This window comes from Bos indicus, chromosome 6 (assembly GCF_029378745.1).
Source record: "Bos indicus isolate NIAB-ARS_2022 breed Sahiwal x Tharparkar chromosome 6, NIAB-ARS_B.indTharparkar_mat_pri_1.0, whole genome shotgun sequence".
Lineage (NCBI taxonomy): Eukaryota > Metazoa > Chordata > Mammalia > Artiodactyla > Bovidae > Bos > Bos indicus.
The window spans coordinates 110,588,328-110,611,536 of NC_091765.1; the positions used below are offsets into that span (position 1 = coordinate 110,588,328).

Here is a 23,209-nt window from a genome sequence, read left to right on the forward strand (position 1 = left end):
TGAGATCCTCCTCCGTGGGATCAGAGCAGTTCAGAGTGCACATCCCAGCCCTGCCACAACCTGTGTGCTTGTGATCAATTGACTTAAGCCTGAACCTCAGCTTCCTCATCTGTAAAATGGAAGCACTGCATCCAGCCAAAGGTTAAATGCTTGGTGAATTGTCTTAATGACATGGTAGCAGCTTCCAAGGGGTTTGGAGCCGGTGTGGAAGCAGTGGGGTCACATTCTGGATATTCTCTGAACATCACATGAGTGCACTCTTTTTGTCTTCTCCAGAGAGCCCTGGGAGGTTACCTTGGACCTGTCCAAAGAGGCTGAGTAACCAAAGCACACAGAGGTTTATGTCACGTTAATACGTAGTGTTTCTTAGGACACAGAGCCAAGCAATATGGAAGGTCTGTGGGATCTCTGATTCTCTGTTTCAGGTCTTCTTGCACTTAAGATGCCTCAGCATCTTTCCTTGGCAATGACCTGCCCTTTCAGGCCCACACATGATCCTGTGTCGATAGTAACGATGTCATTGCCTTCATGAGGATTCTAGCAAGGAGGCTGGTAAGAACTGAGTGTGCCCTTTCAACAGGACACCCCCTGCCCCCTCTCCCAGGACTAGCTGAAGGCAGCGTTCTTAATCAACCCTCAGAAGCTGGGCAGCCGTGACCCAGAGAAGACGTGCCATCTGCCCTCAACCTCCAGCAGGGGTGAGATGGGCCCTGATGAACTCAGTCCATCTGCCCCTGGCCCAGTTCACTTGATACTGGGTGAACTTACCTGGCTTGCCCCGCTTCACTGGATATTCTGCAGCCAGCAGTCTGATCATTTACCTGGCTCGCCAGGTAAGTCCTGCAGCCAAGAGGCAGCCTCAGAACCCTAACCATGATGGTCAAAGCCCGTTTCCACTTAGTATGTGTGTTACTCTGGCTATGTTACTTTCTCTGTGTCCTGTTTCCTCATCTGCAACACGAGGCTAATAATGGCATCTCATTATTGTGAGGGTCAAATGAATTAATATGTGTGAAGCAATTAATACCTCTTTAATATAATTGTGATACTGGTGGTGATGGTGATGATGAGTCCAAGGGCCACTAAGGGGGAAGGAAGCCACTCTCTTCTTTGGAAGAAAGAAATCTTAGTGGGCTGCACAGGGGGCCGCTGCCTTGTCACGTGTCACCGGTTGTCACATGCTGGAACATTCTGCCTGTGACCCTCTCCCATCTACATCAACCTAGTGTGAAAGGCAAATCTCTACAAAGCCATCATCCATGCTGTTTCCCCAACCTTCTGCAAAAGCTGAAATATTAAAGCAGAAAGAAAAAATCTAGTCTGACTCACTCATCTTAGAGTAAAGACATCTAAGGACAGAGAAGGCCAGTAACCAGCCTGAGGCCACACAGCTAATTGTTGGCAGAGCTGGTCTACAATCTGAGATTCTTGATGATTAACTTAAAGTCACACAATGAATCTGCAGTGATGGGAGCCACAGAGTGACCGACATTCACTCATGACCTCCTATGCACCAGGGATGGGGCTTCACCTTCATAATTTCATCTAACAGGGACCCTGAGAAGCGGTTGGCATTATCCCCCTTTATGGGTGAGGAAATACTCGCCAGTCATTTGTTCTCATTGTTTAGTCACTAAGTCCTGTCCGACTTGTGACACCCCCTGGACATTCTCTTCTGTCCAGGGAATTTCCCAGGCAAGAATACTGGAGTGGGTTGCCATTTCCTTCTCTGGGGATCTTCCCAGCACAGGGATCAACCCTGCGTCTCCCATATTGGCAGGCGGATTCTTTACCACTGAGTCATGCTGCATGTGTTGTGTGTGTGGTGCGTTGTGTGTGCAGTGTATGTGATATGTTGTGTGCTGGGTGTGTGTGTATTGTGTATGTGTGTGATGTGCTATGTGTGTGTGTTGTGTGTGGTATGTGTGATGTGTTGTGTGTATGTGAGATGTGGTGTGTGTGTATTGTGTGGTGTGAGATGTGGTGTGTGTGTATTGTGTGTTGCATGTGTGGTGTGTTGTGTGTGTGGTGTGTGTGTATTGTGTGTTGCATGTGTGGTGTGTGTAGTGTTGTGTGTGTGTGATGTAGTGTGTGTGTGATGTGTTGTGTGTGTGTTGTATGTTGCATGTGTGGTGTGTGTGTTGTGTTGTGTATATGGTATGTGTGTTGTGTGTGTGTGGTGTGGTGTGTGCGTGGTGTGTGTGGTATATGTGATATGTGTGGGGTGTGTGTGTGTGTGTGTCTTGTATATGTGTGTGATGTGGTGTGTGTGTGTATGTGTGGTGTGTGTGACATGTGTGTGTGGTGTGGCGTGTGTGATGTCTGGTGTGTATGTATATATCCGTGGGGTGTGTGTGTATGTTCACGGGCTCATGTGATGCTCGCAACAGCCCTTGGAGGAGGCACCATACTGCTCCCGTTTCACACCGGGAGGAAACCGAGACCCAGAACGTAAGCAAAGTGCCCAACTCACAGAGCGGGTGACACAGTTAAACTGTGAAGCCCAAAAGTCAGTCCCCAGAGACCATCTTTCCCCTGAAGGAGGATGAAGTTCTTCCTCTTGTCTCTGCAGAGCCAGGAGTCAACCTAAGCCCGTGACGCTGAAAGCCAGGGTCTCCCGTCACCACGCTCGCCCTGGCCCCTCCTGGTGTCTGGCCATGTCGCGGGCCCTGGGGGCAGCCAGGGGCATTGTAGGGGCTTCCCTACTGCAGAGCCAAGCAGGGTGGCCCTGACTAATCCCGCGGAGCTGGGGCCTGCGGGTGCTGTTGGAGCTGCACTAGGATTAACGGAAAAGCGCGTGGTTTGTTCCTGCCTGGCCGCTGGCCAGGACCCTGAGACGGGCAGAATAACTGCCAGATGGGCTACTTAATCTCTGCATGTTCCAGTGACGAGCATCTCAGAGCCCGGTTCCCATTCCAAGCCCAGACAGACTCTCAGCAAATGTCATCCTTGCTTTGAGGACACTCACCCGACAGGTCACTTTAATTTCCGAGCTGGTGCGTTAGTGTGGCGAGCACCCACTTCCTCCCCTCCTGACCCTTTATCTGTTTTCACTGAGCTGAGCTCCCTGAAATAAGTGGCTGCTTCCCACCCTGCCCATCACCCTCAGCACCACACAATGGACGAGGAACAACGGGTTCCCTATCAGCGGAGCCCAAGGTGAGGCTGGGGGGACAGGAAACCTCTGCCAGGGCCTCCACGCCCGCTCCACTGCTGGCTACTTTGCCAGCATGCAGCTGGGGTGAGTCACTGAACTCAAAGCACAGCATCTCTTTGGAAAGCAAAGTCCACCCCGTCTTCAGGCCCCATAGGTCCTGAGAAAGGATGTCTTCTCCAGTTGTGTTTGGGGGCTTTCAGATGCTGGACTCTGGGCCTGGAATCAGAGTGGGAGGATTCCTTTTCATTCCATTTCAACAACGCAGCACTTCTAAGAGTGCTTGTGCTTGAAAATCTAGGTGAAGAGACATCAATGAGAACATCTCGTCTTGCTGTCAAGGTGCCTATAATCTGAGAAAGAAGGGCGAGGCCAGAAGGGGAGGAGAAAGACAGAGACCCAGTGTAAAACAGCCTAAAGTGTGTTTCAACAAAAAAGTAATGAGAATCATAATCTAATCTATAGAACAGAAAAACATGCAGCTGCTGGGCAGGGATGCAAATCCAGTCTGCAACCTGCTTTTATAAATAAAGTTTTATTGAAACATAGCCATGCCCATTTGTTACATACTGTCCATGGTCATATTCACCCTACAATGAAAAGCTGAGAGACCATAGTCCCCTGTAAAGGCAAATTATTTACTGTAGAATTTTTTCCAGAAAAATGCTTCAGACACCCCGTCTACATGGGCACTCTCTCTCTTTCTTTAGTCACTCAGTCATGTCCAACTCTTGCAACCCCATGGACTGTAGCCTGCCAGGCTCCTCTGTCCATGGGATTCTCCAGGCAAGAATACTGGAGTGGGTTGCGATACCCTTCTCCAGGGGATCTTCCCAACCCAGGAATCGAACCTGGGTCTCCTGCATGGCACGCAGATTTTTTACCGACTGAGCTATGAGGGAAGCCCCAAACTGCTAGGAAACACATGGTAATATTTGGGTACTGGACATTAAATTCCACTTAATAATTCCAGCGACCTTTGCCCTGTAAGTATTATTAAATGAACTTTGCAGATGGAGGCCAAGAGAAGAACCTGCTCAAGGTCACATAAATTAAAGAGAAGTATCTGGATTTGACCCAAAGGCACTGCTTCTTCTTCAGACACCTGTAAGCTGAGATATGCTCTCAACCTCTGCATTGGCAGATGATTCTGATTAATGATGAGGGGCTGGAGAAAGCCTTCGAGAGAGGAGGAGTGGCTGGTGGACAGCAGAGTAGCAGGAGGGAACTCAGCCAGCAGCAGAGGGGACCTTGAGAAAGAATGTTAGAACCGCAGAGCCAGAAGGAGCTTTCAAGATCAAGCTCATAAAACCCTTCATCTTAATCAGCTGGGGCTGCTGTCAGAAAATCCCAGAGACCGAGGGTCTTAAGCCACAGACATTCATTCTCACAGTTCTAGAGGCTGGAAGTCCAAAATCAAGGGGCGGTTTCTGTTCCTGGTGAGCGGCCACTTCCTGGCTTATAGATGCTATTTTTGTTTTTGTTTTTTTACAAGGATACCAATCCAGTGATGGGTCCCCTAGCTCATGACCTCATGAACCTAATTACCTCCCAAGGCCTACTCCACATATCATCACATTCTGGGTTAGGGCTCCAACATGGAATTCGAGGTGGGTTGCAAACATTCAGTTCTACAGAAGGGACTGGAAACCAGAGAAGTAAAGGAACGCACTCAGGGTCGCACAGCAATAGACCAAGCTGGAGGCAAAACATGCCTAGAGCTTTGCAGAGTTTGAGCCTTTTCTGGGCCAACTGTGCCTCCCTATCAGATGCCCTGTGTTGACTCTGGGCTGATCACCGTCCCAGGGAGTGCTGGAGCTTTGTGCCGTTTGCAGTCAGAATCAAGCCAGTTGCAGGCTTGGTGTTTGTTTTACCTGATGCCCTCATGTGACAGGCGTTTCTGTTTGACCAGGTGCAGAGAAAGGACACAGGACTGGAGGTCAGCCAACCTGGCTTCCTGTTTGTCACCGGCTCCATGCGTGACCTTGGACCAGTCACCTAAATGCTCTGCCTCCATCGGACTGTGTAAAATGTGGGGCAGAGATAGACAGCCCTTTCCTTTTGGCTTCAATTGTTCCTATCAAGTAAAATTGATTAACATAGAGATCGTTAAGGGACCAAAGACCACACACCCGTCTGCTGGTCGTCCTTGTTTTCCTGTCACATTTGATCTCATCAGATCAAGAATCAGGAATGTGTTATTTGAATTTGGGAGACACACAATATTAAGAAGCAGAATTCAGGCATGCATTGCACAAAAAAGTGTTAATTGAGCTTATTTTTTGTCAGGATATGCGCTTCATGCTAGGATGCAGCTGTGAATAAAACAGGGGTGATCAGACAGTGCCATGTGGTGTGAGAAACACGACACAGAGGAGGAAGGTATGAATAACGACAGCAAGAGGCTCCAGAGCAAGACGGCCTGGGTTCGACCCCTGACAGCACCTAATTGCCGGTGTAGCCTTATACACATTCTTTAATTTCTCTCATCTGTGAAACAGAGACCAAAATAGTTAAAAATAAATACATAAACAAGAAGCAGACTCAGATATAGAGAAGAAACTAGTGGTCACCCGTGGTTGGAAGGGGTAGAATTTCCCAACTGTTGGGTGTCGGATAGACCACAAGGCTGTACTTACTGTACCGTGTGGGGAATACAGCCAATAGCTTGTGGAAAATGTAAATGGAAAATAACCTCTGACAAGTATATTAAGAATGTTAAAAATTAAAAAAAAAAAAATGGTATCTGTCTCAGGGTTGGCAGGGAGAATCAGTTGAGCTAATTCTTGTACAGGAGTTTAAACTGTGCTGCGCAGTGAGGCACACAGCGCTCATGGAGGTGATGGAGAGGTGCTGGGTGACAAAGGAGAAGGAAGAAACGGCACCTACGTGATTCAGGCCAGGGTTGGGGGACACAGCAATGCGGGATCCCCAGGGGGGTGACGTCAAACTGAAGCCCAAAGAATGAGCTGGAGTCAGTGGTGGAGGGTGGGGGTGAGGAGTCTCCCAGGAAGGGGGAATCTCATGTGCGAAGTCCCTCAGACAAGGGAGAATAGGAGTTGTGGGGGAACCAAGGAGTGGTGACAAGTGAGGCTGGGAGATCAGCCCAAGTCTGATACCAAAGGCTTTCTAACCCCCGTCTCCCACTCTGGAGCTAGAGCTGTATAACCCACCACACGATTTACCTGCTCAGCCATGTGAAAAGCACTGGAGGAATCCTGCCTTAGGGGCCATGTGGGCACTGGGGGTTGGAGTTTGGTCAAGCGGGAGTTTTGTCCAAAGCTGCCAGGGACAGAAGGATCAGGGAGTGGGCTGGCTGTGTGCAGTCAGGCTCAGCCAGAGAAAGAGCCAGAGCAGCTGGAGCGGAAAACAAAGCCAAGAGGGCAGAGGGCAGCCAAGTAGACGCGGGAAGAAAGCAGGGAGAGAGAGAGCTCAAGGAGAAGAAGTCATGGGGCTCAAGACAAGTGACCAAGGAAGGCCGGAGTGCCAGCAGCCTGTGTGAAGGGTCCTGATCGCAGGGTCCGTGGGGGCACCAGGCGGCTTGACAGCCAAGGGTCTGGATGAATGCACGGCACCCTCACGCACTCACAAGGCGGGTCAAGGTGAGCTCGGGGAAGACCTCTGCACAGACTGGTACCTGTGCTCGAGCACTGCCCTCTCTTGCCCTGGTGGGATGAGGGACCTTTTACGGGGACTTTTAACCATCATCACCGCCAGGGTGTCTAGGAGCAAAGTGTTAGGAGAAACAGCTTTCAACAGCCTCTGCTCTAAAGCCAGAAGGTCTGCGATGACCACTGCACCTCCATCTCACGTACGTGTGAGTGTAGATTATAATGGAGCTGTTGGCTTATTTTTTTTTTTGAGGATTATGTACAGCCACTTCATGCTTGTAACAGAGTGAGTCCTCTGTGTTATTAAATAGTTTGGTTTAGCTTTACCCACCTATAGAGGAAAGTTTATCTAAGCCTATATTCTAGGCTCCCTGTTGGCTGTTCAGAATATGAAGAGTATGGCATAGTCCCTGCCCATAAATGGCTTAGAGTCTAATGAGTAAATCAGGCAAGGGAATGGTGAGTTTTAGCGGCTGGGGCAGAGAGAAGCCAGTGATGCTGGAGAGGCTGGATGAGCTTGGTGAAGGGAAAAATGGGTTGGAAACAGACGTATAGATAGTAAATGCAGACTGACCTGTCCGAATGACTCACACTTCTAACAATGATCCAGGGAGGGAAGAGGGACAAATACTGACAAAAACAAGAACTACTGGGGACTTCCCTCATGGTCCAGTGGTTAAGAATCCATACTTCCAACTTAGGGGGCACGGGTTCGATCCCCAATCAGGGAACTGAGTTCCCATATGCTGCAAGGTCAAAAAATTTAAAACAAACAAACAAAAATAAGAACTGTGAAAATAAAGTGGTGATAAAGTTCTGAGAAGGTACTGCCATATCACCAACTCCTGGGCCACCTCTTAGAGAAGACCTCCTTCTCCATTATTAAAGGGAAAAAAGATGCTGACAGACATTGCTTTTGTGGCTCAGAAAAAATAAGTATTTCAGAGCATTACCAACAAGTTGCTACCGAGTCTCCTTTTCTTCCTGATATTCAGGCTTCTGGGTTTTTATTGTTCCCCATCGATTTACCATGCAATAAAAATAAGTATGAAAGGCAATGGATTTGTCCTATGGAAAAAAGAAGGTATCAGCGAGTTTCAAATACATTTAGGGTTTTATTTCTATTTGAATTTCATGTTTTAAAATGTGAATATATTAAGGGTTAGGATAATGATCATTCTAAGTGACTCCATCATCGAATCATTTAAAACAAGAACAACATTTTTGCCTACAAAGCAAAGTGAAAATGGAAGTAGCTACCACACTAATCAGAATAATTTAAGGCTACGTAACATGACTTTTTTTGTTTGTTTTTTGCCTTACAAGTAGCTGTGAAAAGAAGAGAAGCGAAAAGCAAAGGAGAAAAGGAAAGATACACCCATTTGAATGCAGAGTTCCAAAGAATAGCAAGGAGAGATAAGAAAGCCTTTCTCAGTGATCAGTGCAAAGAAATAGAAGAAAACAATAGAATGGGCAAGACTAGAGATCTCTTCAAGAAAATTAGAGATACCAAGGGAACATTTCATGCAAAGATGGGCTCGATAAAGGACAGAAATGGTATGGACCTAACAGAAGCAGAAGATATTAAGAAGAGATGGCAAGAATACACAGAAGAACTGTACAAAAAAGATCTTCACGACCCAGATAATCACGATGGTGTGATCACTGACCTAGAGCCAGACATCCTGGAATGTGAAGTCAAGTGGGCCTTAGAAAGCATCACGATGAACAAAGCTAGTGGAGGTGATGAAATAAATTCCAGTTGAGCTATTCCAAATCCTGAAAGATAATGCTGTGAAAGTGCTGCACTCAATATGCCAACAAATTTGGAAAACTCAGCAGTGGCCACAGGACTGGAAAAGGTCAGTTTTAATCCCAGTCAATGAAAGGCAATGCCAAAGAATATTCAAAATACTGCACAACTGCACTCATTTCACATGCTAGGAAAGTAATGCTCAAAATTCTCCAAGCCAGGCTTCAGCAATACATGAACCGTGAACTTCCAGATGTTCAAGCTGGTTTTAGAAAAGGCAGAGGAACCAGAGATCAAATTGCAAACATCTTCTAGATCATCAAAAAAGCAAGAGAGTTCCAGAAAAACATCTATTTCTGTTTTGTTGACTACGCCAAAGCCTTTGACTGTGTGGATCACAATAAACTGTGGAAAGTTCTGAAAGGGATGGGAATACCAAACCACCTGACCTGCCTCTTGAGAAATCTGTATGCAGGTCAGGAAGCAACAGTTAGAACTGGACATGGAACAACAGACTGGTTCCAAATGGGAAAAGAAGTACATCAAGGCTGTATATTGTCACCCTGTTTATTTAACTTATATGCAGAGTACATCATGAGAAACGCTGGGCTGGAGGAAGCACAAGCTGGAATCAAGATTGCTGGGAGAAATATCAATAACCTCAGATATGCAGATAACACTACCCTTATGGCAGAAAGTGAAGAGGAACTAAAAAGACTCTTGATGAAAGTGAAAGTGGAGAGTGAAAAAGTGGGCTTAAAGCTCAACATTCAGAATATTAAGATCATGGCATCTGGTCCCATTACTTCATGGGAAATAGGTGGGGAAACAGAGTCAGACTTTATTTTTGGGGCTCTAAAATCAGTGCAGATGGCAATTGCAGCCATGAAATTAAAAGACACTTACTCCTTGGAAGGAAAGTTATGACCAACCTAGACAGCATATTAAAAAGCAGAGACATTACTTTGCCAACAAAGGTCCATCTAGTCAAGGCTATGGTTTTTCCAGTGGTCATGTATGGATGTGAGAGTTGGACTGTGAAGAAAGCTGAGCGCCGAAGAATTGATGCTTTTGAACTGTGGTGTTGGAGAAGACTCTTGAGAGTCCCTTGGACTGCAAGGAGATCCAACCAGACCATTCTAAAGGAGATCAGTCGTGGGTGTTCACTGGAAGGACTGATGTTAAAGCTGAAACTCCAATACTTTGGCCACCTGATGTGAAGAGCTGACTCATTTGAAGAGACCCTGATGCTGGGAAAGATTGAAGGCAGGAGAAGAAGGGGACAACAGAGGATGAGATGCCTTGATGGCATCACCAACTCCATAGACATGAATTTGAGTAAACTCTGGGAGTTGGTGATGGACAGGGAGCCCTGACATGCTGAAGTCCATGGGGTCGCAAAGAGTCGGACATGACTGGGCGACTAAACTGAACTGACGGCAAAAACCACTACAATATTGTAAAGTAATTAGTCTCCAGTTAAAATAAATTAATTTACCAAAAAAAAGAAAGAGAGACGGATATGACTGAGTGACTAACATATTTGAAAAAAAATAGAAAATACTGACTGTTGTGCAGCCAGGGCACGGGCTGGACTGGAAAGAGCAGCAGGACTCTCTCGGGGAGCAGTCACACGGGAGGAGACGACGGTTTAGAAACAACAAAGCAAGGCTCTCAGCTACACAGTTCCTGGGAGCCAGCTGACGTCAGATCCCCCGAGAGCACCTCCAGCTACTCCCCGCCCTGGTCCAGCCTGACAAGAAAGACTGGTGTTTCCTCTCCAGCTACTGTGTGGACACGTCAGGAAGTGCCTCCACCAACCCACCCCCCAACCCCCACGCCTGGAAAACGAAGACGATCCTACTTATAAAACCTGGCAAAGGCTCTCTGACCAGGACAGGGCTTGGCAACTGGCTAAATGTTTTCTCTAAAGAACCAGACAGTAAATATTTTAGACTTTGTCAGTCACTTACCATGGCTCACATAGTTTCCTTTTTTTTTGCTTGTTTAATGACCATTTTTAAATGAAAAAATAAATAAATAAAGTCTTGACTTGAGCAGTATAAAAACAATCCATGGGTGAGAGTGTGGGGATCCCTGGACAGGGACTTCTTTCCTTTCTTTTTTAAAAAAGAAAATAAACAGAGATCCTGAGAATTGTTCCAAAATTGCTAAGAAATATGACATGGAGTCATATCCAGTCTTTTTCTTTTAATTGAAGTATAGTTAATTTGCAATGTTTTGTTAGATTCTGCTGTACAGCAAAGTGACGTATGTACACACACCTTGTCTAATCTTCATTGATTTCCTGAGAGACAGGCAGTTAAATACTCTGCGATGCACTGCCAACTCCCAGAGGAACAAGAGAAAGGGCTCAAGCATTCTGAGACCACAGGTATCAGATGTTCTTTACGTCTTTGTGAACTCACCACCATCATGAGTTTTAAGAGGATGCCTTTTCCATAATCGAAAAGTCTAACTATTGCAATCAATGAATGGTTTGTAATACTAATGAACTGTAAGAAAAACCAAAAAAATCTGAAAAATACATAGTTTCATCTGTTTTTGTTTTCACCAGAAACACAAACCATGATGCTGCACATACTTTTGACCTGAGTTGAATTGAGGATTTTACCCAAGTAGTTAACAAGAATGAAAGACTGAATATACAAATGAGTAATGGCCAGGTCGTACATAAAAATAGAACTCTGACCCAAACTCTGCTGCAACCAGCCCAGGAAACCAAACGTTTATCTACAGTAATCAGCCCAGGAAACCAGCCCGCTATAAATCAGACTTGCAGTAAGTCAGACTCCCGTATCTAATAACAATCCAGAAAGCCCAACAATAACCCCTAAAACAATCCACCCCAATTGGCCAGAATTTGATTAATAACTGAGAACTTCCCTAATTTTTGCCCCTGTTTCCAACTTGTTGAGGCCCATTACATCCAATTAAACAGGATGCCCCCTTCTAGTTTCCCCACAGCAACACCTTCCAATCAAGACATACCTGTAGCTTTTCCTATTTTCCACTATAAAGCTTTTCTACCCCTCTCCTTGACTTCGGCGCTCTCCCAAACACAAGTGATGGTGACTAATTCACGTACTCTAGTAAGTTCTGAGTAAATACCCTTTGATTTTCTCCTTTGGTTAGCCTTCACCTATTTCCACAAGGCTACACCCTCTTCTTCTGTTCTGCATATTTAAATCATAAAATTTCACCAACTTTAAGGCCCCAATTCATGATTACAAAGAATTTAAAGGTAGCTAATAACACAGGGGAGCTTTTTATTAAATATTTGAGATGCTAAAGTTATAAGTGAGGAAAGTAAGCTACAGAGACTGTTTTGTCACAATGTTCCTTCCAGGACATGACACTGACTGCCTGAAGGTGGGGCCATTTCACAAGGGGCTGGGCTGAAATGCTCTGTGAAATAGAACACAGAACCAAATGAACTGGTGGAACAAAATTTGCTTTGCTAAGTATCTACTATGTGCCCAGGGCTACAGCAGATATAAAGAGACATACAAAGAAACTTGAAGAGCCATTGGAGAAGCTCATTCACAAAAATTTAGGAACTTACATAAGTTGCACCAAAAAGGTTAGGTTAAGGTTAAGTCACTTCAGTCATGACCGACTCTGTGTGACCCCATAGACGCAGCCCATCAGGCTCCCCCGTCCATGGACTCTCCAGACAAGAACACTGGAGTAGGTTGCCATTTCCTTCTCCAGCAAATTATAAAACATGTTATTTCCAAATTGTGTTCCAAAGAATAGCTGCTAAGGGAAAAAAGAAATTTCTATCACAAAAGCATTCAGAAATTAAAACTCCAACAAGAGATTGTGTAGATAGCAACAAACTGATCCTGAAGTTTATAGAGAGGGGAAAGACTCAGTAGTCAATACATGGTTGACAGAGAAGAACAAAGTTGGAGAACTGAGACCACTCAACTCCAAGACTTACCATAAAGCTATTGTAGTCAAGGCAGCATGATATTGGTGAAGAATAGACAAATAAATCAATGGGACAGAATAGAGAGACCCGAAATATTCCCCCATAAATATAATCAACTGATCTCTGACAAAAAGAGCAAATTCGAAACAATGAAACGAAGATAATCTTTTTAACAAATGGTGCTGAAACAATTGGACATCCACGTGTAAAAAATGAATCTAGGCATAACTTATATACTTTGCACAAAAATTAACTCAAAATGGATCATAAAACTAAATGTAAAACTCAAAACTATTTAATTCCTAGAAGACAACATAGGAGAAAACCTAGATGATCTTGAGCATGGTGATGATATTTTAGACACAACAACAAAGGAACAACCCATGAAAGAAATTATTTATAAGCTGGGCCTTGTTATAATTAAAACCTTCTGCTCTGAAAAAGACAAGTGTCAAAAGACTGATAAGGCAAGCCTCATACTGGGTGACAAATACTTGCAAAAGACACATCTGATCAGTTAAGTTCAGTTGCTCAGTCGTGTCTGACTCTTTGTGACCCCACGGACCAGGCTTCCCTGTCCATCAGCAACTCCTGGAATTCATGTTCATAGAGTTGATTATGCCATCCAATCATTTCATCCTCTGTCATCCCCTTTTCCTCCTGCCTTCAATCTTTCCCAGCATCAGGGTCTTTACTAATGAGTCAGTTCTTTGCATCAGGCGGCCAAAGTATTGGAGCTTCAGCTTCAGCATCAGTCCTTCCAATGAATATTCAGGACTGATTTCCTTTAGAATTGACTGGTTTGATCTCCTTGCAGTCCAAGGGATTCTCAAGAGTCTTCTCCAACACCATAGTTTAAAAGCATACATTCTTTGGAGCTCAGCTTTCTTTATGGTCCAACTCTTATATCCATACATGACTACTGAAAAAACTATAGCTTTGACTAGACAGACCTTTGTTGACAAAGTAATGAATGTCTCTGCTTTTTAATATGCTGTCTAGGTTGGTCATAGCTTTTCTTCCAAGAAGCAAGCGTTTTTCTGGTAAAGGACCATTATTCCAAAACACAAAGAATAAAAATCCTTAACTTTTAAAAACAAGAAAATAAACAACCAGATTAAAAATGAACCAAAGACTTTAACAGACATTTCACCAAAGGAAAAAAAAAAAAAAAAAACACACAAATAAACCATCTGGAAAGATACTTCTCTCAGATGTCATCATGGAAATGCAAATTAAAACAGTATGATATTACTATATACCTGTTAGAATGGCCAAAATTGAGAACACTGACAAATCAAATGCTGGTGAGGAGATGGGGCAACAGGAATTCTCATCATTGCTAGTGGAAATATGAAATGGTACCACTACTTTAAAATAACCCCATTGGTATCTGGATGCCTCAAGTGCAAGTCGAGAATGGAAGACAAGAAGAAACTCATTGTCCATGTGGACAACACCTTGTTTTTAGTTTCTGAATAAGGATCCACCCAAAATTGGTGACCTTGAGAATGTCAAAACATTCCCTGCTATCAGGGAATGTTTAACCAGGACCATGTAGACCAGTTGCATCAAGATGCTTCCATACTGGATACTCAGAGAAGAAATTCATGCATTGGCACAAGGTAGAGAGATGGCTGGCTTCCTCTTTACATAAAAATCAGTTTTATTCATTAAGGTAGGTTCTCAAAGTGTTACCAGTTAATATAGATGACATGATATTCTGTATAGGAAATCCTAAAGATGTCACCAGAAAACTACTAGAGCTCATCAATGAATTTGGTAAAGTTACAGGACATAAAATTAATACACAGCAATCTGTTGCATTTCTACAACAATGACGTATCAGAAAGAGAAATAAGGAAACAATTGCATTTATCATCACAACAAAATGAAGAAAATACCTAGGAATAAACCTAACTAAGGAAGTAAAACTTTATGCTCTGGAAGCCATAAGATGTTGATTAAAGAAATTGAAGTTGATACAAACAAATGAAAAGATATACCCTGTTCTTGGGTTGAAGGAATCAATATTGTTAAAATGACTATATTATTCAAGGCAATCTACAGATTCAGTGCAATCCCTGTGAAAATACTAATAGCATTTTTCACAGAACTAAAACAAATAATTTTAAAATTTGTATGGAGGCACAAAGACTCCAAATAGCCAAAACAATGTTGAGAAAGAAGAACAGAGCTGGAGGAATCATGGTCCCTGAGTTCAGACTATACTAAAAAGCTACAGCACTCAAAACAGAATGGTACTGGCAAAAAAAAAAGAAATACACATACATCAATGGGACAGAAAATAAGCTCAAAAATAAACACACACACATATGGTCAATTAATCTACAAGAACATACAATGAAGAAAAGTGTCACTTCAGCAAGTGGTGCTGGGCAGCTACATGTCAAAGAATGAAATTAGAACCACAAATACCTACACAAAAATAAACTCAAAGTGGATTCAAGACCTAAATGTAAGACCAGATACTGTAAAACTCCTAGAAGAAAATGTGTGCAGCATACTCTAATAGAAACCACAGAAATATTTTTTTATCCATCCCCTAAAGTACAAAAAATAAAAGCAAAAAATATACAAATGGGACTTAATATAAACTCTAAAGCCTTTGCACAGCAAAGGAAACCACTGACAAAAAGAAAAGACAACCCACTGAATAGGAGAAAATATTTGCAAATGGTATGACTGATAAGGGGTTAATACAAACAGTTAATACAATGCAACATTAAAAAAAAAAACCAACCTGATTCAAAAATAGGCAGAAGAACTGAATAGACATTTTTCCAAAGAGGAAATGCAGATGACCAACAGGCAAATGAAAAATTGCTCAACATCACTAATCATCAGAGAATAGATGCAAGTCAAAAGCACAGTGCGATAGCACCTCATACCTGTCAGAATGGCTATCCTCAAAAAGATCACTAGTAACCAATGTGGCAAAGATATGGAGAAAAGGGAACCCTTGTATCCTGTAGATAAGAATGTAAATTGGTGGAATTTCCATCACGGAAAACAGCATGGAGATTTCTTCACAAATTCAAAATAGAACTGCACGTGATCCAGAAACTCCACATCTGGGAATATATATGGAAAAAGACAGAAACATTAATTCAAGAAGACACATGCCCTGCAATATTCACGACAGCTTTATTTACAATTGCTGAGATATGGAAGCAACCTAAGTGTCCATCAACAAATAAATGGATAAATAAAATGTGGTATATACATACTGTGGAATACTACTCAGCCACTAAAAAGGATGAAACTTTGCCATTTGCAGCAACGCAGATGGATCTGGAGAATGTTATGCTAAGTAAAGAAAGTCAGAGAAAGACAAATACAGCACCGTATCACTTATATGTGGAATCTAAGAAATACAACAACCTAATGCACATAACAAAAATGAAGCAGACTCACTCACAGATACAGAGAACAAGCTAGTGGTTACGAGAGGCAGGTAAGGGGGACCAAAGCAGGAGGTACAAGCGATTGGATGTAAGACAGGCTCAATGATGTCCTGTGCAAATGGGGAATAAAGCCAATATTTTATGATAGTGATAAATAAAGTGTAACCTTTAAAACTGTATAGAAAGTTTAAAAAAAAAGATAATAAAATAAGTGTACCTGTTGTTGTTTACTTGCTAAGTCATGTCTAACTTTTTGTGACCCCATGGAGTGTAGCCCACCAGGCTCCTCTGTCCATGGGATTTCTAGGCAACAATAACGGAGCGGGTTGCCATTTCCTTCTCCAGGGCAGCTTCCTGACCCAGGGATCGTACTCCAGCCTTCAGCATTGCAGGCGAATTCTTTACCGCTGAGCCACTAGGGAAGCCCACAAATGTATGCCATAGAGTAAGGTGCTACAGTTTCTTCCTGGAATGCTAAGAGTTCAATCTGCTACCTGATAGCTGTAAGAGAGCAAATGAGGAAGTTCCTCTGGGGGTATTTGCATGTTATGAGTGTCTTTCTGGCATGCTACAGGCATAAGAGTTCTGTTTCTGCTTCATTTATTTTACAACTGAAAGAAAAGTAGACCAAGAAGTTTGTTTCATCAAAGTCATATCCAAAGAATAAATCCACTGGCAAGTTTTGAGAGACGTCTAACAGATGTCAAAAAAAAAAAAAAACAAAAACAACAACAACTAAACATTTCAAGCTGTTACAGAGGTCCTGGAATTCTAGTTCAGTTAGTTCTCTTGAGAGACCTTTTTAAATTTATTTTTTAATATTTAGAACTTATTTTGTAAAGATATAAGTTCTCTGAAAACTTATTACACATACAGCATAATTTATAATCAACACAGAGATTTTAAAAGTAGGTTAACATTTTAGGGAACAGAGTTTGGATTCTGTGACGGCAGTGTGTTTTGGGAACACCAAAATACTAATAAAATGGTTTACATCTTCCTAGTGATTGCTAACATTTCTTTGTGTATACTACTTGCTAGTCAAGGTTTTTTTTTTTTTTTTAAATATGTGCAATTAATATCTGTTGTGCTTGTTGCTCAGTCCTGTGCGATTCTTTGCAACCCCATGGACTACAGCATGCCAGGCCTTCCTGTCCCTAATATTTATTTAAGAGCAATTACGTCCTAGGCAATAGAACAGAACAAATGTTCAGCTCTCATGGAGATCACCTTTCAGTTAGGAAAACAGACATTATAACTTAAAAGATGATAAAGGTTAGAAAAGAGTAAGTTATAGGAGGACAATAATGACTCCTGGGTTCAGAGGAGCAGAGAGGTGAAATTTCAAATAGTGATCAGAAAAGTCCTCATTGAGAAGGTGACATTTGGCAAAGACTTGATACGGGAGGTAAAGATGCTTATCTTACAGCCATTATCACATTTAATTCATTCTACATCTAGATATTACGATCATCTCCAATTTAGATATTACGATTATCTCCATTTTATACATGAGGAAAGGAAAACAGAGAAGCTACATATCTGACTCAGATCACGAAACAGTGGGCAAAGCCAACATTTCAGCTATGGAAATGTGGTCTATTTTAAAGCCAGAACTTTAACCACCGCCATCGGACAGTGCCTCCTAGAGATCAGGAAACTGGCTGACCCCCTCACTGTCTCTCAGCTCCAAACAGATCCTTCTGTGTTCTCCTGTTGGGGATGTGAAGGTTGAGATTCTTCAAACCACGATTTTCCTTTGCCAGATGACTTTGCTTATTGTCGTTCAGTCACTCAGCCATGTCTAACTATGTGACCCCGTGTTTGTCATGCTTGTGACCCCGTGAACCTCAGCTCGCCAGGCTTCCGTCTCCTTCACTGTCTCTCGGAGTGAAGCTCAAACTCACGTCCATTGAGTCAATGATGCCATCCAACCATCTCATCCTCTGTCGCCCCCTTTACAGATGCTGCCAAACGCAGGATCTCGAAAGAAGCTGGAAGCCCCAGAAGGAAGCAGGGACCTAGTTCTTCACCCCAGCAACAGCACTTCACCATGGCAGCAACAGCCTTAGTTACAGTCTGCATCCCTATTTCATGGTTCCAGGACTAGTGGTGTGCAGAAAACTGATTCTCCAGAAAAAAATAAATAGCATTGGCCTATTTCTGTTGTATAAATACACCATCATGGGTGACCTCAAGCTACTAAAATTTCAACAATTGGCTTAAAAAATTCCTGGAAATGTAATAGTTGGCTCTCCTAACCCCCTGCTAGCCACCTCTAGCCCAACCTTGGCAGGAACAGACTCTCGTTATCCCCTCAGGTGTCCCACAAGCATCCAGACAACACTCCTCTTCAGCGTCTGAGTCCCAGCTCCTCAGGAACACCTTTAATTTCCTCATTTCTAACCACAGTGGCCCTCCATATCCATGTGTTCTGCATCCAATGATTCAATCACCTGCAGATGAGAAACATTAAGAAAAAAAATTGCAGAAAGTTCCAGAAAAGAAAACTAGAATGTGCAGTACCAGCAACTATTTACATAGAATTTACATTGTATCTATAACTATTTACATAGCATTTACATTGTATTTACAACTATTTACATAGTATTTACATCGCCTTAGGTATTATAAGTAATCTGGAGAGGAGTTAAAGTACGCAGGAGAGTGTGTGTATGTTATGTGCAAATACTAATGCCATCTTTTTTTTTTTTAAAAAAAAACTAGGCTGCCTCCACCTTCACCTGCTTAGGAACAGGCCCTTGCTCCTTCCCATACCCTGCAGGCCTTGCTTTCTTTGGCATCGCTGTCTTCAAGACAAGGCAGTGAGGACATGCAAACCGGATTCAAGCCACTTGCGCGCGGCCTCCAGCGTAACGGCCGGCTACGCGAGCTGGGGGCGGGGCGGCGCGGCGCAGCACGGCGAGCGCATGCTCGGAGCGACCCCTCCTGCTCTGAGCCTGCCTCCCGACTGTCTAATGCCATCTTATATGAGGCAGTTGAGCATCCAGGAACTTGGTATCTACGGGGGTTTTGGAACCATTCTCCAGTTCAGTTCAGTTGCTCAGTCGTGTCCAACTCTTTGCAACCCCATGGACTGCAACACACCAGGTCTTCCTGTCCATCACCAACTCCAGGAGTTTACTCAAATGTATGTCCATTGAGTCGGTGATGCCTTTCAACCATCTCATCCTCTGTCGTCCCCTTCTCCCCCCACCTTCAATCTTTCCCAGCATCAGGGTCTTTTCAAATGAGTCAGCTCTTCCCATCAGGTGACCAAAGTATTGGAGTTTCAGCTTCAGCATCAGCCCTTCCAATGAATATTCAGGACTGATTTCCTTTAGGATGGACTGGTTGGATCTCCTTGCAGTCCAAGGGACTCTCAAGAGTCTTCTCCAATACCACAGTTTAAAAGAATCAATTCTTCTGTGCTCAGCTTTCTTTATAGTCCAACTCTCACATCCATACAGATACCCAATTTTTGCTGTGCTCCACAGCCCTTGGGGTGATTGCTGCTTCCTGCACTTACCACCTTTAGGGCCTCAGTGTTTCCATTTTGTTTTCTTAACACTCCAATACCTGCTTTAACCAGTCTTCCATAGTGGTGTGTGCGTGCATGCTAAGTCCCTTCAGCCGTGTCCAACTCTTTGTGACCCTGTGGACTATAGCCTGCCAGGCTCCTCTGTCCATGGGATTCTCCAGGCAAGAATACTGAGGTGGGTTGCCATGCCTTTCTCCAGGGGATCTTCCCCACCCAGGGATCAAACCCAGGTCTCCTGCACTTACTGCATTACAGGTGGATTCCTTACCACTGAGCCACTGGGAAAGCCCTCGGTAAGTGGATACTTGTTGTTAAAATAATTAATGTAATTTCTCTTTTCCTGTCTGGAAACTGACAAATGTTCTGCCAATTTCATCCTTTAAAGATTTTTTTTTTTTTTTTTTACATATTTCCCCAATCAGATTTTTCCCTTATGCCACACTGCCTTTAAATTCACGGGTCCTCTGGCCTAAAATCGCATCCCTTGGCTCCCCAATCCCATCAGTTCCTTCTCAGAACTCAACAGCAGTATATCTGCTGTGTTATTAATGTTCTTCCCTTGGTGGTAAGAGTCTTGAAAATAGGGACTCTGCCTTCTTATCTGTGCTGCATCCCTGTATTCTCAAAGTGCTGAGCACAATTCCTAGAATATCATTGTATTAGAGAAATAGAACCAATAAGATGTAGGAGATATATGTATTATAAGGAACTGGCTTATATAATTATGGAGGATGGCAAGTCTCAATGTCTGCAGGGTGAATTGGCAAGCTGGAGACACAGGAGAATCAATGGCTCTTTCCCAAAGGCTCTCAGGAGCAAGACCCAGGAAGAGACTAAGTCTCGGGTCAAGTCCAAAGACAGGGAACATTTTCTTGTGTTTTGGAGAGGCCTTTTTCTTGTGTTTTGGAGAGGCCTTCTTGTGTTTGGCCTTTTTGTTCTTTTCAGGCCTTCAACTCATTAGACAGGTCTATCCATATTAGGGAGGGCAGTGGTCTTTACTCAGACTGATTTAAACGTTAATCTCACCTCAAAACCCATTCATATAAACACTGAGATGAATTTGGAATCCATTATCTAGACGCCTCTATCATAGCTCAGTTGGTAAAGAATCTGCCTGCAATGCAGGAGACCCAGATTCGATTCCTGGGTCGGGAAGATCCCCTGGAGAAGGAAATGGCAACCCACTCCAGTATTCTTGCCTGGAGAATCCCATGGACAGAAAAGCCTGGCAGGCTATAATCCATGGGGTTGCAAGAGTCAGACATGACTTAGCAATGATTACTGATTAGTGATGGATGCCGCCAGTCAAGGTGACTCACAAAATTGACCATCTCAATTGTGGAAGTTCACTATGCAGTAGTTAAAAATGTAGGTCTGGTATGGAATGGTATGGTCAGACCAGAGTGACCTGGATTCTAATCTGAGTCCACCCCTTTATAGCCTCTATGACTTGGGGTGTGTGACTAGACTCCCTGATGCTTGTTTCCTCATTTGTAAAGTGGGAAGGGTTGTGTCTGCCCACAAGGACCGTTGTGAGAATTAAAATTGCTCATGGTAAGTGCCTAACTCATCTTCTAGACCAGTGTAAATAATTTACCTGTGTGCCCTCATCATGTGGAAGGGAACACACTGGATAATCTGTATGCTGGGTGGTCACACACCACCTTCTCTAGGGCTCCTGGCTGAGTGTGCAATTACTCTCAGTGAAGTGAAAGTGAAGTTGCTTAGTCATGTCTGACTCTTTGTGACCCCATGGACTGTAGCCCACCAGGCTCCTCCATCCATGGGATTCTCCAGGCAAGAATACTAGAGTGGGTGCCATTTCCTTCTCCAGGGGATCTTCCTGACCCAGGGATCGAACCCAGGTCTCCCACATTGCAGGCAGACACTTTAACCTCTGAGCCATTAGGGAAGCCCATACCAGACTATAAAGGAAGCTGAGCGCCGAAGAATTGATGCTTTTGAACTGTGGTATTGGAGAAGACTCTTGAGAGTCCCTTGGACTGCAAGGAGATCCAACCAGTCTATCCTAAAGGTAATCAGTCCTAGGTGTTCTTTGGAAGGACTGATGTTGAAGCTGAAACTCCAATACTTTGGCCACCTGATGCAAAGAGCTGACTCATTTGAAAAGACCCTGATGCTGGGAAAGACTGAAGGTAGGAGGAGAAGGGGATGACAGAGGATGAGATGGTTATGGCATCACTGACTAAATGGACATGAGTTTGGGTAAACTCCTGGAGTTGGTGATGGACAGGGAGGCCTGGTGTGCTGCAGTCCATGAGATCGTAGTCTCTGAGTAACTGAGTTACTCAGTTACTCAGTCACTGAGTAACTGAACTGAACTGAACTGAGACTAATAAGCCAGATTTCTGGGTGCCTGAGATGAAAGAAATTTTTTCAGATTGATCTTTTTGGATACCAGGAAACGTTGCACCCTAGAGAAAAAATAGATTTCTACCAGACAGGTGGGGTGGAGGAGAGAACCTGGTTCTCTACTTAGGATGGAGTCATTCAAGGTCTTAGGAAACCACAGACCTGAGAAATGGTACACAGGCTGAAGTTTCTGATCAAAATAGATCAAAAAGTTCTGCTAGACCAGAATCTGGGAAAGATGGAAGGCAAAAAGAGAAGAGGGCAGAAGAGGATGAGATGGTGAGACAGCATGACCTACTCAATGGACACGAATCTGGGCAAACTCCAGGAGTTGGTGATGGACAGGGAGGCCTGGCGTGCTGCAGTCTATGGGGTTGCAAAGAGCCAGACATGACTTAGCGACTGAACAATGACGGTATATCAGCAACAGCCCAACCTGAGTCAGTGGCTCTCAGTCCCACCTTTGACCTGGTAAGTGTCCTCAGGTGCCACAGACACAAGACACACACTCCTCCCCTGCCGTTCCCTTGACAGTGAGAGAAGTGAGTGGGTTCCTGGCCCCTGGTTCTCCTCACCGACCCCCACCCACCCCCCATGGATTCAGGACAGGTTCATTTTCTCTTGCCCTTGTTCCTTCTTTTGGGACTTTCTGCTCATTCTCTTTAGAAGCAGACCCAAGTCCAATCATATCACAGCAGCTCAACTGTCTGGCCTTGTTGGGTAAATTGCTTTATTTTCTAGATCCTCAGTTCTTTGTTTTGCAAAGTACGAGAAACATTACATACCTCTCTACCCTTTATTAACACCTGGAATGTACTGAGTTCCTCCCCTGTCCTAGGCCCAGCAATCATCTTAACAGCTCTAGGAGGGACAGCTTCAAGTCATCCATGGACCTGACCTCAGAAAGGCCATCACATTTGGACATGGTGCTCTCATTTTCAATCAGTACTAGGCCCTGCAAATACTGCAGCCAGTCTTGGGCATAAGGAACAGAAATTTCCCTTATCCTCCTTTTGAAAGTGAAAAAATGAAATTGTTAGTGGTTCTATCACGTCCGACTCTTTGCAACCCCGTGGACTGTAGCCCGCTAGGCTCCTCTGCCCACAGGACTCTCCAGGTAAGAATATTGGAGTGGGTAGTTGTTCCCTTCTCCAAGGGAATCTTCCAGTCACAGGGACTGAAGCCAGGTCTCCCACATTGCAGGCAAGTTCTTTATCATATGAACCACCAGGGAAGCCCCCTAATTGAGGCAACCCGGTGGACTGAAGCCCACCAGGATCCTCTATCTTCCTTTTACAGATGAATAAACCATGGCACAGAAAGTTTCAGTTACATGTCCAAGGTCACACAGCTAGTAACTGGCAGAAGAAGGAAGTCTCCTTCAGAGTCAT

General features: G+C 43.9%; 2 long non-coding RNA genes across 2 annotated transcripts; one reads left to right on the plus strand and one right to left on the minus strand.

The window, feature by feature from the left end:
• The first annotated feature begins 653 nt into the window (after window positions 1-653).
• On the plus strand, window positions 654-17,983 carry LOC139183682 (uncharacterized). The gene is made up of 3 exons (XR_011567277.1): window positions 654-833; window positions 5,067-6,756; window positions 17,869-17,983. It is a non-coding gene; the product is annotated as an uncharacterized lncRNA (long non-coding RNA).
• On the minus strand, window positions 16,939-18,927 carry LOC139183683 (uncharacterized). Its single transcript, XR_011567278.1, has 2 exons — window positions 18,649-18,927; window positions 16,939-18,360 (listed from the first exon to the last, which is right to left on the minus strand). It is a non-coding gene; the product is annotated as an uncharacterized lncRNA (long non-coding RNA).
• Window positions 18,928-23,209: the final 4,282 nt, after the last annotated feature.